This window comes from Salmo salar, chromosome ssa04 (assembly GCF_905237065.1).
Source record: "Salmo salar chromosome ssa04, Ssal_v3.1, whole genome shotgun sequence".
Taxonomy (NCBI): Eukaryota; Metazoa; Chordata; class Actinopteri; order Salmoniformes; family Salmonidae; genus Salmo; species Salmo salar.
The window spans coordinates 36,631,662-36,644,797 of NC_059445.1; the positions used below are offsets into that span (position 1 = coordinate 36,631,662).

Here is a 13,136-nt window from a genome sequence, read left to right on the forward strand (position 1 = left end):
GACCAGTCATTGCATCCTTAGCTCTGTCTAGGAGAGGGGTTACATTTCTCCAGCACCATCCCTCAGCTGTTCACCAAAACTGTGGCGGGGGGTTGGGAATTATTATTTGAACTGCAGATTGCCTCTTTAATGGGTAGGTAGATTCCTTGTCCCCTAATGATACTTTGACACTATTTAATTACAGTACGCCAGAGGATGCTTTTGCAATACATGAAGGAGAAAGACGTGTGTTTTCAATGTTGGAGATCCAGGGAAATTGCAGGTGTGCCATTCTTCAGCTTGTGAAAAGGAGGAACAAGGACACCCTGGTTCCTATCATCAAGAAGCATGTGAAGCGTCAGAGTATGGTAGTCAGTGATGAGTGGAGAGCATATGCAAGTCTCTCACAGGAGGGCTACAGGCATATGAAGGTCAACCACAGTCAGAATTATGTAGACCTGTGTACAGGTCTGCACACAGAATATCGAGAGGCCGTTGCAGACTTACAAGAAGGAAGTGTGGCATCTGTGTTGAAACCGATCAGAGAAGTCCTTAAAGATTCAACTCTGCTTCTTAGAGTGGACATACTGGTTTGGCAGGAGACAAACATGGAGTCCTTGGTTGACTTTAAGGACATAAGGAAAGTGAAAAACTGAGGCTGTGATCAACATGGTTGTGACCGTTTGAAACAAAACTTGTGCAGCACACACCATACACAATCGGATCAATGGGCCACTGTGATCACACCGTTCTTCAACTGGTCATTCAGTACAGTACTGTTTCCTTTGAATGAAACATTGCACACCATTCTGTCGACCTGAACGCACCCCATTATGAAAATAAAAAATGGTGGGGTGATTGTGAGAGGGGTGGCTGATATCTTTCACATAAAAAGGGTTTTATTAAAATAACTGAAACAGTTTCTTCCATTTAAATATATATTTATTTTCAATAAATATATATTTAAATGGAAGAAACTGTTTCAGTTATTTTAATAAAACCCTTTTTATGTGAAAGATATCAGCCACCCCTCTCACGATTGTGTATGGTGTGTATTTTCAATAAATATATAGTGATGTTTTGTTTGATGCTGTAGCTCCGAGAGATGCATCGAAATCCCTAAGCAGTGTACTTTGAAGCAGTGTGCCTGCCGATGCCTGGTTCACTTTATCAGAAACACATGATCAATGACATCCAAAGCTTCTTTTCGTCAAACAACCACCTGATTGGTTTGGTAAAAGGCTACGCTACACACGTGCTACGGAGTCTGGGATGTAATCTATAATAATTTGGCTGCTCTAAATTCTTTTGACCAGCAGGTGCCACTAGTGTACACTGTGTTGATCAAAGCCTTGAGTAATGAACCTATTTGACACAATTGGCTGGAAAACCTCAATGCTTCAAGAAGCTTAGTTTCCCCCATAACTCTACATATGTAAATAAAAAAGACAGGCTTCATAATGGCAGAGTTAAAATGGCATGGTCCTAGGGCTCAGGTCCTCCGGGAGGAGAGAGAGAGAGATGGGAGAATTAGAACGACCATACTTAAGTTCACACAGGACCCCAGATGAAACTAACTGACCGCTAGCCCCCCCACAAAGTCTATTGCAGCATAGATACCAGGCAACAAACCTGTAGACTAAGATAGATGAACACAGCAACACCTAAAAGAATAGTGATTCAACACCTACCATGACGCTTTTCTATTCGGTTTATTATATATCCTGATTGCCTAGTCACTTTTACCCCTACCTACATGCACATACTGTATTACCTATGTGGAAAAGTCCCATAGAGTTGGTGGAATCACCTTTAAATTCATGTCCACTTGTGTAGCTGGGCCAGAGTGCTTTAATTAGGTCAGGTGGAAATGTCAGACAGATCTCAACTCATTAAAGGAGGAAATCGCCACCGCCCGACCTCGCAAGCTGCGCGCCAAACCTATTGTGTTATATCAATAGACAATGATCACCGCCCTACAGATCATCACTGGACAAATATGGTTAAAATGTAACAAAATTATATGTACGTATGAAGAGAAACCGGGAAATATGAAACGTAATTATTATTTGCTAAATTGATAATCCTGAGAAAACTGATTTGAGATCATAGATCGAATAATTGATAATTGATCGATTTATTTGCATTATCATTATTATGATGAACGGTTATGATCCTAAATGACTCAATCATGCTTCATATTGAATTCATATTGAACTGAATTGCTGAATTACTTCATGAGAATTATTCTGATTTTACTTTTGTGATTATGAATTTGATTTGATACATGTTACTCTGTTTCTTTTGTAATGCAGTACACAAAACTATCCAGTAAATATACCACTTTATGGTTAAAAGAATTCCTCCGCCATTCCTCTGTCACCTGACCCGTGACCACCTGTTCACCTTCACTATTGTCAGACATCCTACCTGTCCGGCTACACACACAGATTCCAATCATCTTCAGCCTCAATTACCTCAACTACCTCGTACTCCTGCACATTGACTCTGTGCTGGTACTCCTTGTACATAGCCTCGTTGTTTTATTTTATTTTATTGTTTCTATTTTCTTTTTTCTTTGGCAAATATTTGTCTTACTTTTTAACTCTGCATTGTTGGGAATGGGCTCGTAATTAAGCATTTCAGGGTAAAGTCTACCCCTGTTGTATTCAGTGCATGTGACCAATCAAGTTTGTGTGTGTCCCACCACTAGATGGCAGTACAGAATAGGATAACAGACCAGTACATGATTGTGTTTGTAGGATATTCAAAGATCTATGGTCTTTAATTTGACAGAGATCTGATGAACTCCATTCTAAAACATATATTTTTGCTAACATATACAGATACTATTATTCTATGTCAATTCTACTATTAAGTTACTAGTACAACCAAAAGAGGTGCAGAATTAAGCTGTCTCATAACCCGATACTCACTCTCCAATAATAGAATCTGACATCATAATCTGCAGTAGAACCTACAGTAAAAGTCTAATAATATGAAGGTAACTAACATAAAAATATTTGTTAATTGGTTCTCATGTGGTGTTAAGTCTATAAACAGTTAAATGTATGTTGTAAATTACGTAAACCTCCCATAAGATGGCGCCGACAGTGAAAACTATGCCGTTATTTGTTTTTTTATGTACTATTTCTTACATTGTTAGCCCAGAAAATCTCAAGTGTTATTACATACAGCCGGGAAGAACTATTGGATATAAAAGTGATGTCAACTTACCATCATTACGACCAGGAATACGTCTTTCCCGAAGCGGATCCTTTGTTTGAACCTCCACCCTGGACATGGGATCTAATCCCAGAGGCCGACCCAAAACAACGCAGTCGCCGCAGGAGAGGCAGACGGAGCGGCATACTGGTCAGACTCAGAAGACAAGCACACCATCCACCACTTCCTAGCATATTACTCGCCAATGTCCAATCTCTAGATAACAAGGTGGACGAAATTAGGGCACGAGTTGCCTTCCAGAAAGACATCAGAGATTGTAACATTCCCTGTTTCACGGAAACATGGCTCACTCAGGATATGTTATCAAAGTCGGTACAGCCACCCGGTTTCTTCATACAACCCACGGACAGAAACAAACAAACAAACATCTCTCTGGTAAGAAGAAGGGTGGGGGTGTATGCCTTATGATTAACGACTCATGGTGTAATCACAACATCATACAGGAACTCAAGTCTTTTTATTCACCTGACCTAGAATTCCTTACAATCAAATGCCAACCGCATTATCTTTCAAGAGAATTCTCTTCGATTATAGTCACAGCCGTGTATATCCCCCCTCAAGCAGATACCTCGTCGGCCCTGAAAGAACTTCACTGGACTCTATGTAAACTGGAAACCATACATCCTGAGGCTGCATTTGTTGTAGCTGGGGATTTTAACAAAGCTAACCTAAGATCAATTCTCCCTAAATTCGAACAGCATATCGAATGTGCGACACAAGGTGGCAGAATTCTGGATGATTGCTACTTGAATTTCCGTGATGAAAACAACACAAAGCGACCCCGCCCTGTGCAACTGGGTCCAGGACTTTCTGACGGGCCACCCCCAGGTGGTGAAGGTAGGAAACAACTTCTCCACCCCGCTGATCCTCAACACTTGGGCCCCACAAGGGTGTGTTCTCAGCCCTCTCCTGTACTCCCTGTTCACCCATGACAGCGTGGCCATACACGCTTCCAAACTCAATCGTCAAGTTTGCAGACGACACTACAGTGGTAGGCCTGATTACCAACAATGACGAGACGGCCTACAGGGAGGAGGTGAGTGCCCTCGGAGTGTGGTGCCAGGAAAATAACCTCTCACTCAACGTCAACAAAACAAAGGAGATGATCGTGGACTTCAGGAAACAGCAGAGGGAGCCCCCCCCCCCCCATCCACATCTATGGGACAGTTGTAGAGAAGGTGGAAAGTTTTTTTTTTTTAATGTTCCTTGGCGTACACATCACGGACAAACTGAAATGGTCTATCCACACAGACAGCGTGGTGAAGAAGGCGCAACAGTGCCTCTTCAACCTCAGGAAGGAGGCTAAAGAAATTTGGCTTGTCATCTAAAACACTCACAAACTTTTACAGATGCACAATCGAGAGCATCCTGTCGGGCTGTATCACCGCCTGGTATGGCAATTGCACCGCCCTCAACCACAAGGCTCTCCAGAGGGTGGTATGGTCTGCACAACGCATCACCGGGGGCAAACCACCTGCCCTCCAGGACACCTACAGCACCCGATATCACAGGAAGGACAAAAAGATCATCAAGGACAACAACCACCCGAGCCACTGCCTGTTCACCCCGCTATCATCCAGAAGGCGAGGTCAGTACAGGTGCATCAAAGCTGGGACCGATAGACTGAAAAAGACTGAAAAACAGCTTCTATCTCAAGGCCAATAGACTGTTAAACAGTCATCACTAACATAGAGAGGCTGCTGCTAACATACTGACTCAAATCTCTGGCCACTTAAATAAATGAACTTAATAAAGGTATCACTAGTCACTTTAAATAATGCCACTTTCATTATATTTACATATCCTACATTACTCATCTCATATTTATTTTACTGTATTCTATACCATCTACCGCCTCTTGCCTATGCCGCACGCCATTGCTCATCCATATATTTATATGTCATATTCTATTCATCCCTTTACATTTGTGTGTATTTGTGTGTATTAGGTAGTTGTTGTGAATTTGTTAGAATACTTGCTAGATATTACTGCATAGTTGGAACTAGAAGCACAAGCATTTCGCCACACTCACATTAACTTCTGCTAACCATGTGTATGTGACCAAAGAAATTAGATTTGATTTGTTTGGATGTGACCATTCAAAAAGGCACTAGCCTAGTGGTAAATTATTTCAAGAGTGATGAGCAGCTGTTATTCAAAAACAATAGATGCTGTTCAAATTTGACATTTAGAGAAGTAGATCATGTTAAGTAATTTAGAGCTTGTGTTTGTAGCATCTGACCCTTAGAATGCTCATGTGGCAGAGTTGATACCCGCTTTTATAAACACAGGGTCGCTACAGTACATAGTATTAGCATGTATTTGGTGTTTCTCTTCCCCATCACAATGCAAACCATTGGTGTGAGCTCAGCCTTAGCTGAGCTTCTGTCAAACTGGTTTGTTCCGGACAGGGCTTTCCGTAGGATAGCTGTGGCCGGAGTCACACAGTGTGGAGGTGGGGGGGGGATTTCTAGAATAGAGGAAGGACTACAGCAGAAGCAGCTATCTAGCCTGGTCCCTGATCTGTTTGTGCTGTCTTGCCAACTCCTATGGCAAGACAACACAAAGAGATCTGGGAGCAGGCATGCAGCCAATAAGTCTTATTTCCAACAATAAAATAAACTATTTTTTGTTCCAAAATTAAGCTGCCAGTTGAGGACTTGTGAGGCATCTGTTTCTCAAACTCTCGCATGGAATAGCCTTCATTTCTCCAAACAACAATAGACTGACGAGTTTCAGAAGAAAGTTCTTTGTTCTGGCCACTTTGAGCCTGTAATCGAACACACAAATGCTGATGCTCCAGATACTCAACTAGTCTAAAGAAGGCCAGTTTTATTGCTTCTTTAATTAGTACAACATTTTTCAGCTGTGCTAACATAATTGCAAAAGGGTTTTCTAATGATCAATTAGCAACATTAAAATTATAAACTTTAATTAGCTAACACAACGTGCCATTAGAACACAGGAGTGATTGTTGCTGATAATGGGCCTCTGTACGCCTATGTAGATAGTCAATAAAAAATCAGCCGTTTCCAGCTACGATAGTCATTTACAACGTTAACAATGTCCACACTATATTTCTGATCAATTTGATGTTATTTGAATGGACAAAAATGAGCTTTTCTTTCAAAAACGAAGACATTTCTAAGTGACCCCAAACTTTTGAACTGTAGTGTATGTATTATGTTCATTAAGTAACATGCTACAAAGCCGTTTTCCTCCCCACACTGCTAAATGGAGCCAAAACATGGACCATCTACACTAAGCACCTGAAAGTACTAGAATAACACCATCAAAGATCCTTATGAAAGATCCTGAGGATCAGTTGGGAGGACAGACGCAGCATATGTGACAGACCCAACATAAACAGCTTCACCACTACCATAATGCAACACCAACTCCGATGGACGGGCTATGTCATCTGGATGCCCAACTCTCACCTCCCGAAATAGATCATGTACTACCAGTTAAAGGAAGGTCAGCTACAAAGACAACATCAAAATATACCTGAAGAAATTCGACATCACCTCTAACTACTGGGAAGACATTGCACTAAATAGACACAGCTTGAGAAAAAACATTCAAGAGGGAGCTGCACTACACAAAAAATATCTCCACCGTACTGTAGAGGACAAGGGGCAGATATGCAAGAAGAGACTCAACACCTGGAAATGTCAACCACCTACCATAACCACCACCCCTGCCCACACTGCACCAAAATATGTGAGCTCCCGGATCGGCCTCTAAAGCCATTAGTAGACTCACAAATAGAAGACCCTATCATACTTGACTCGAGTGTTGTGTGTGTGTGTGTGTGTGTGTGTGTGTGTGTGTGTGTGTGTGTGTGTGTGTGTGTGTGTGTGTGTGTGTGTGTGTGTGTGTGTGTGTGTGTGTGTGTGTGTGTTTGTGTGTGTGTTTGTTTGTTCTCAGATAAAGATCTTTTTAGGATGCTTCCCCACTGTGTTGAGCCTTATCTGATTCTGCTAGAGACTCCAGTCTCTTCAGCTAAGAATTTGAAGACGCTCCCTCACTCTCCTCAGACATGGCAGATTCCAGTCTCAGCTGAAACTTTGAAGACAGTGCTTAACTCCCCTCAGACCCTGGCCTGTAGTCCTGCTCCAGCACAGCCAGCCCCTCATCGTCCTCCCAGGGAGACCTGGTATTCCCCACTCCCCTGGGCTGAGACTTTGCAGATGCTGCCTGGCTGCTGTGGTACCTGGTGGTGGCCGGGCCATTGGACTGGGACTTTGCTGACGGTCCACTGCTGCGCTGGAAGGCTGCTGCCTTGCTCGACGTGGCCCTGTTGGAGGAGCGGACCACCAGGTAGCGGATGGAGGGGCTCTTATCCTTGTCGTGGGCCTGGAGGGGGCAAGAGGAGCTGATGAACAGCCCCCCTCCCAGGATGAGCAGGATGGATGCCCCCCAGCCAATGTAGAGACACGCCCCAATCTCCCTCTGCTGGGCAATGGTGGTGGAGCTGTAGAACCACTGCCCTAGCGGCCCAGGACGTGGGGGATCAGGCACAGAACCCCCATGGCGATCAACATCGTGCCCGCTGCTATGGCAACCTGGCCTTTGACCCCGCCTGCTTGCTTGTCCTGAGCCCGCTGGCGCCCCTCGCGATGGCAAAGACGCTAAGCGCTCTTGCAGCTTGGAGGTCAGGGCTCAGGGCCAGAAGGGAGTCATAGGGCTTATACTGGGTCTGTCCAGTACTCTCGGCCACGCAGCTCATCCAGATACCCTCCCAGGTAGTCTGAGAGGTGACGATGGTGGTGCCCATGGAGGCCGTGACTCTTCACATGGGCAGGGCACTGGTCATGATGACTCCCACCCAGCCCAGCAGGCTCAGGGCGCTGGCCAACATCTGTATCCCCAAAGAGGCCATGGTGGAGGAGGCAGAGGAGAGGACACACTGGCTCCCTAGTTGGTTGCTGTTTGTCAGTCAGAATCCTTAGTCTGCTGTTCGCCCCCCTCTGTCTCTCTCACAGCACTTGAACACACTTCTATTGACTCTCTCGTTGGATCCTTCAGGGTCTTTGTATGTCTAGCGTGAGTCCTGAAGTGAAAGACTGTAGTCACGTCCTCTAGTCTCTCAGTCCTTTAATGGCTTAGTCTTTTTTTCAGCTGACCTTTCTTCAGTTCCAGACTCTTCTATCCATTCAATTCAAGGGCTTTATTAGCATGGAGAAACATGTTAACATTGCCAAAGCAAGTGAAGTAGATAAAAAAAGTGAAATAAACAATAGAAATTAACAGTAAAAATTACTCACAGAAGTCCCAAAAGAATAAAGACATATCAAATGTCATATCATGTGTGTATATATACAGTGTTGTAACGATGTGCAAATGGTTAAAGTACAAAAGGGAAAATAAATAAACATAAATATGGGTTGTATTTACAATGGTGTTTGTTCTTTACTGTTTGCCCTTTTCTAGTAGCAACAGGTCACACATCTTGCTGCTGTGATGGCACATTCTGGTATTTCACCCAGTAGATATGGGAGTTTATCAAAATTGGGTTTGTTTTCTGTGTAATCTGAAGGAAATGTCTCTAATATGGTCATACATTTGGCAGGAGGTTAGGAAGTGCAGCTCAGTTTCCACCTCATTTTGTGGGCAGTGTCTTCTCTTGAGAGCCAGGTCTGCTTACGGCGGCCTTTCTCAATAGCAAGGCTATACTCACTGGGGATATACTGTAGGTAGCACACAGGAGGACATTTTTCTCTGTAAAGATAATTTACTTTCGAATTTCTAACCAAATGTTCCTGTTTTGATTAATTTAATAGAGTGAATTTGGTCTGCTCTATATCAAATTAGCATACCTCATGAGTCCCTTGCCTGTTTCACACCTGGTAGTGTGGTGGATGGGACTACCAGCTCTCTGTAACCTAGAGGGCAACCAATGGGTCCGTCTCCTCTATACCATCTCTCCACTAAGCTGTTGTTATGAATAGTGAGTCACCAGAGATGTCAGACATCCCAGCTCGCTGTCCTGTCCTCCTGTTACAGGCTTACAGACCCAGCTCTCTGCTGCTTCTCCTACCTACCTGCCTGCCTCCAGGTGTATCTCACTCCCTCTCCCTTTCTCTCACTTACACTTTCTTCCTCTTTCTTTCTCCTAGATCTCTCTTCTAGATCTCTCTCTCTCTCTCTCTCTCTCTCTCTCTCTCTCTCTCTCTCTCTCTCTCTTGAGCAGCAGCCTCATTGTCTTCTCTCGCTCTCTTGAGATACCACCTGGGTGACAGTGTATACACCGTCACCTGGGGATGAGTGAGTGACAAGATGCCTGTGACATCTTCTAGCCTGTCAGGTTCTTCTCTGGGCAATGAGGTCGGAGCATGATGCAAGGCATTATGGGTTGTGGAACATACTGCAAAGGAGGTAAAAAAAAATGCTCATTGGACCGTCATGATTTATTTTTGCCACTTTTTGATGTTTTAATTTGGGTTTCAATTGAGCACAGTTATTACATTGTGTGTGGGACAGAGAATGTGTCAGATTTTGCATGTGTAAAGTGTTTGCGTGTGTGTTTTGAAAGGACACATTGAGCAAAAGGGGGAGGACATGTAACAGGATACTGTACTTTACTTTTTGTTTAAACAAAAGATGGCGTTCAGAATAACCCGTTTTAAACCATATCCCCACCACTCCCAGACTTAAAATAATGAAAGAGAAGTGTTTTTTTTATCTCACTCTTCGTGTGAAGTTGTGAAAGAGGCTTTGTGTGGCCAGGGGGTGGTTTAGAGTCCATGCTGTCAATTAGGAGATTATGAAGGACCACCTACATATCGTAGGGACTGGTGCTGTGAATTACAGTAATTTCAAGTGTTATGGCGCAAATAATCTCACTGCTGGTGATGGTGATTCAGACAGTGCGTCAGTGTTTTTAACTGTGTGTGTGTGTGTGTGTGCGCCCTTATCTGATAAATCTGAAAACAGTAGCTTGCTTGTTGACAGTGTAATGTAAACAGAGTCATCTGTAACCCTTTAGACAGCGATAACCATCTTGTGTCCAGACGGCACATCTGTATTTTACCTACACACAAACACTGGGGTGTGGTTCAGTAACAACATGGTTGTCACGCCCTGGCATAGAGGTTTTTGTTCTCTATTTTGGTTAGGCCAGGGTGTGACTAGGGTGGGCATTCTATGTTCCGTTTTCTATGTTTTTTGTGTATTTCTTTGTTTTGGCCGGGTATGGCTCTCAATCAGGGACAGCTGTCTATCATTGTCTCTGATTGGGAGCCATACTTAGGCAGCCTGTTTTCCTTTGGGTTTTGTGGGTGGTTACTTTCTGTTTAGTTGATGTTCCTGACAGAACTGTTTGGCTGTCTTTCATTTTCTTGTTTTGTTTAAAGTGTTCCATTAAAAGTTTATGATGAGCACTCAACACGCTGCGCCTTGGTCTACTCCCTTCGACAGCTGTTACAATGGTGGTGCTGCTGCTACTTCTGGTATTACACTGCCTCTGATAACCAACAACATACAGTAGGGCCTCAGAGATACAATGCCAAGAGTATGCAAAGCTGTCAAAGCTACTTTGAAGAATCTGAAATATAAAATATATTTAGATTTAACCATTTAAAAAAAATGTACTACATGATTCCATATGTGTTATTTCATAGTCTTGATGTCTTCAACGATTATAATTCAATGTATAAAATAGTAAAAATAATGAAAAACCCTTGAATGAGTAGGTGTTCAAACTTTTGACTTGTACTGTATACGGACGCACACACACTCAAAAGCTCTGCTCCCCCGTCTCTCTACCGCTGTCTCCCTCTCCTGTCTGACTGCCTCGCTGTCTCCCTCTCCCTTCTGTTTATACCGCTTCTTCTTCTTCTTCCTCTCCTCCTCTCTCCCCTCTTTGTGTGTTGATCTGTAACATTCTTTCTGAAGTAGGCCACATTGTCACGTCTCTTAGTAACACAACCTGTTTGCACAGATTCCTTTTATATACAAAATGACTTGAGCTGAGTGCAACACTGCCCAACCAGTAATTTCAGTGTGTCACACATACACATTGAGCTATTCCCCTCAGTCATAAGTTCAAGTTAAAAAAAATATCCACTTTTTAAAACGGAAATGAATGGTCTGACTTGAAATATTACTGTTTCTTAAAAACATTTATTTGGAATAATGGAGTACTTCATATTTTGGTTTAAAATACATCTTAAGATGCAGATAATATAGAATAATAATATAGGGTAATACTGAGGGTAATACGACACAAAACAAACCCATGTGACTGTAGGAATGCAACATACAAACAATATTAATAGAACAGTTAAATTCAACCTTGCTCAATTCTGGAAAGAGTCCAATAATATGTTTCCAGAATGATAAAAGTGTGTTCAAGAGTGTGTGGAATTCTGTTTTAATGATGCTTAGTTGTATACTTTTTGTATACCCTAGAGGGACTCCTTGACATTTGACAAAATTATTTGCACAGTAACTGACATCACCTTTTACACTAACTAGAAAAGTACATACTTTAGCCAACACTGTCAACTCACACATACATTGACACTTCAATTTCACTGTGGTACAACAGTCAAATGACAGTAAAAGCAAAAAACTCCTTCAGAAAATTCACAATGTAGAGAAACTGCATCAGTGCAAGGAATGTGGTAAAAGCTTCCGTAAAAACATAAAAATAGCACAGTGAACAACCTGGAGAGTCCCATTTTTTTTCAACACCCCTTCCATTCAGTCCCCTCATCCATGCTCTGGGTGGTCTAGTCTGTGATGTATCTGAACATCTAGATGTAGGCCTTGCTGCTGGTAGCAGCATTGGAGTGTACTTGACATCGTATTTGTTCTCAGCGCTGGGTGGCGCAGGAGCCCCAGCTGATGTAGAGCGAGGCCCACAGCTCCCTCTGGGCCTTGATCAGAAGGAGGTTGTAGAAGTCTTGGATGATGGTGTCGGCCGACCAGCAGATAGGGACCAGGGGGGCAACGATGAGGAAGATGACCCTGCTAGCGATGGCTACTTTAGCTTTTGAGCTCTCGATGTCCACAAAGTTGGTGCACTTCCCCCCGGTAATGTCCAGCAGGATGGCGAACATACCGGCGACGATGCCGATTATGATGTGGCCTGCAGGTCCTGGGGCAAGGCCAGGAGGGAGTCGTAGACCTTACACTGCATCTGGCCCGTACTCTGGGTCACACAGTTCATCCATAAGCTTTCCCAGATGACCTGAGCAGTGACTATTTGGCTCCGCTGTTACCTTCCACATGGGCAGAGCACAGATGATGATGCTTCCCAGCCAACCGATGATTGCCAGGGCTATGCCCAGCATCTGTAGTCCAGCTGACACCATCCTGATGGAGCCCTGGTAGTATGGACTGATTGAGCTGCTGGAAGGAGAGAGAAAGGGTGACAGGAGAGTATAGAGTGGAGAGTTTGACAATGACAAGCTCACTTCCTCTACATCTCTGAATTATCAGGTTTACTTTGATAAAGGGACAGAACAGGAGTTTTGTCATCGGTCTCTCTCTCTCTCTCTCGGGTGACACTCGTTTCCTAAGCCATCTCACCTGACCATATTACTCTCCTAACACACACACACACAAACGGCAACTTTGTCTGAACATCAAATCCTCAGGGCTGTATTCATAAACAAGAGTTGCTGATTGACATAGACAAACCAGGTCTAAACGGCATGTTCACGAGAAGCCAGAAGAGTTTATCAATGCATAGGGTAAGTTCCCTCATTACTGTTATCATCTCTAACACTGTCTGTTGGTTAATTAGCCTCTCGTATACCTTTTTCAATTCTTGATGCTCTTTTTTTGCAGGAATCTTCCAGCTTGGATGGAGGAGGGAACAAAGAGAAGGTGTACAGAAGTTATCCAGCCTGATGACTAAGAAATGTAAATAGACAGCCTATGTTTGCTATCTCCCTCTG

At 43.3% G+C, this 13,136-nt stretch overlaps 2 pseudogenes; both read right to left on the bottom strand.

Moving 5' to 3' along the window:
- Positions 1–7,308: 7,308 nt before the first annotated feature.
- Positions 7,309–8,110, bottom strand: LOC106602909 (claudin-4-like; annotated as a pseudogene).
- Positions 8,111–11,344: 3,234 nt separating this feature from the next.
- On the bottom strand, positions 11,345–12,622 carry LOC106602912 (claudin-4-like; annotated as a pseudogene).
- Between the last annotated feature and the right edge of the window lie 514 nt (positions 12,623–13,136).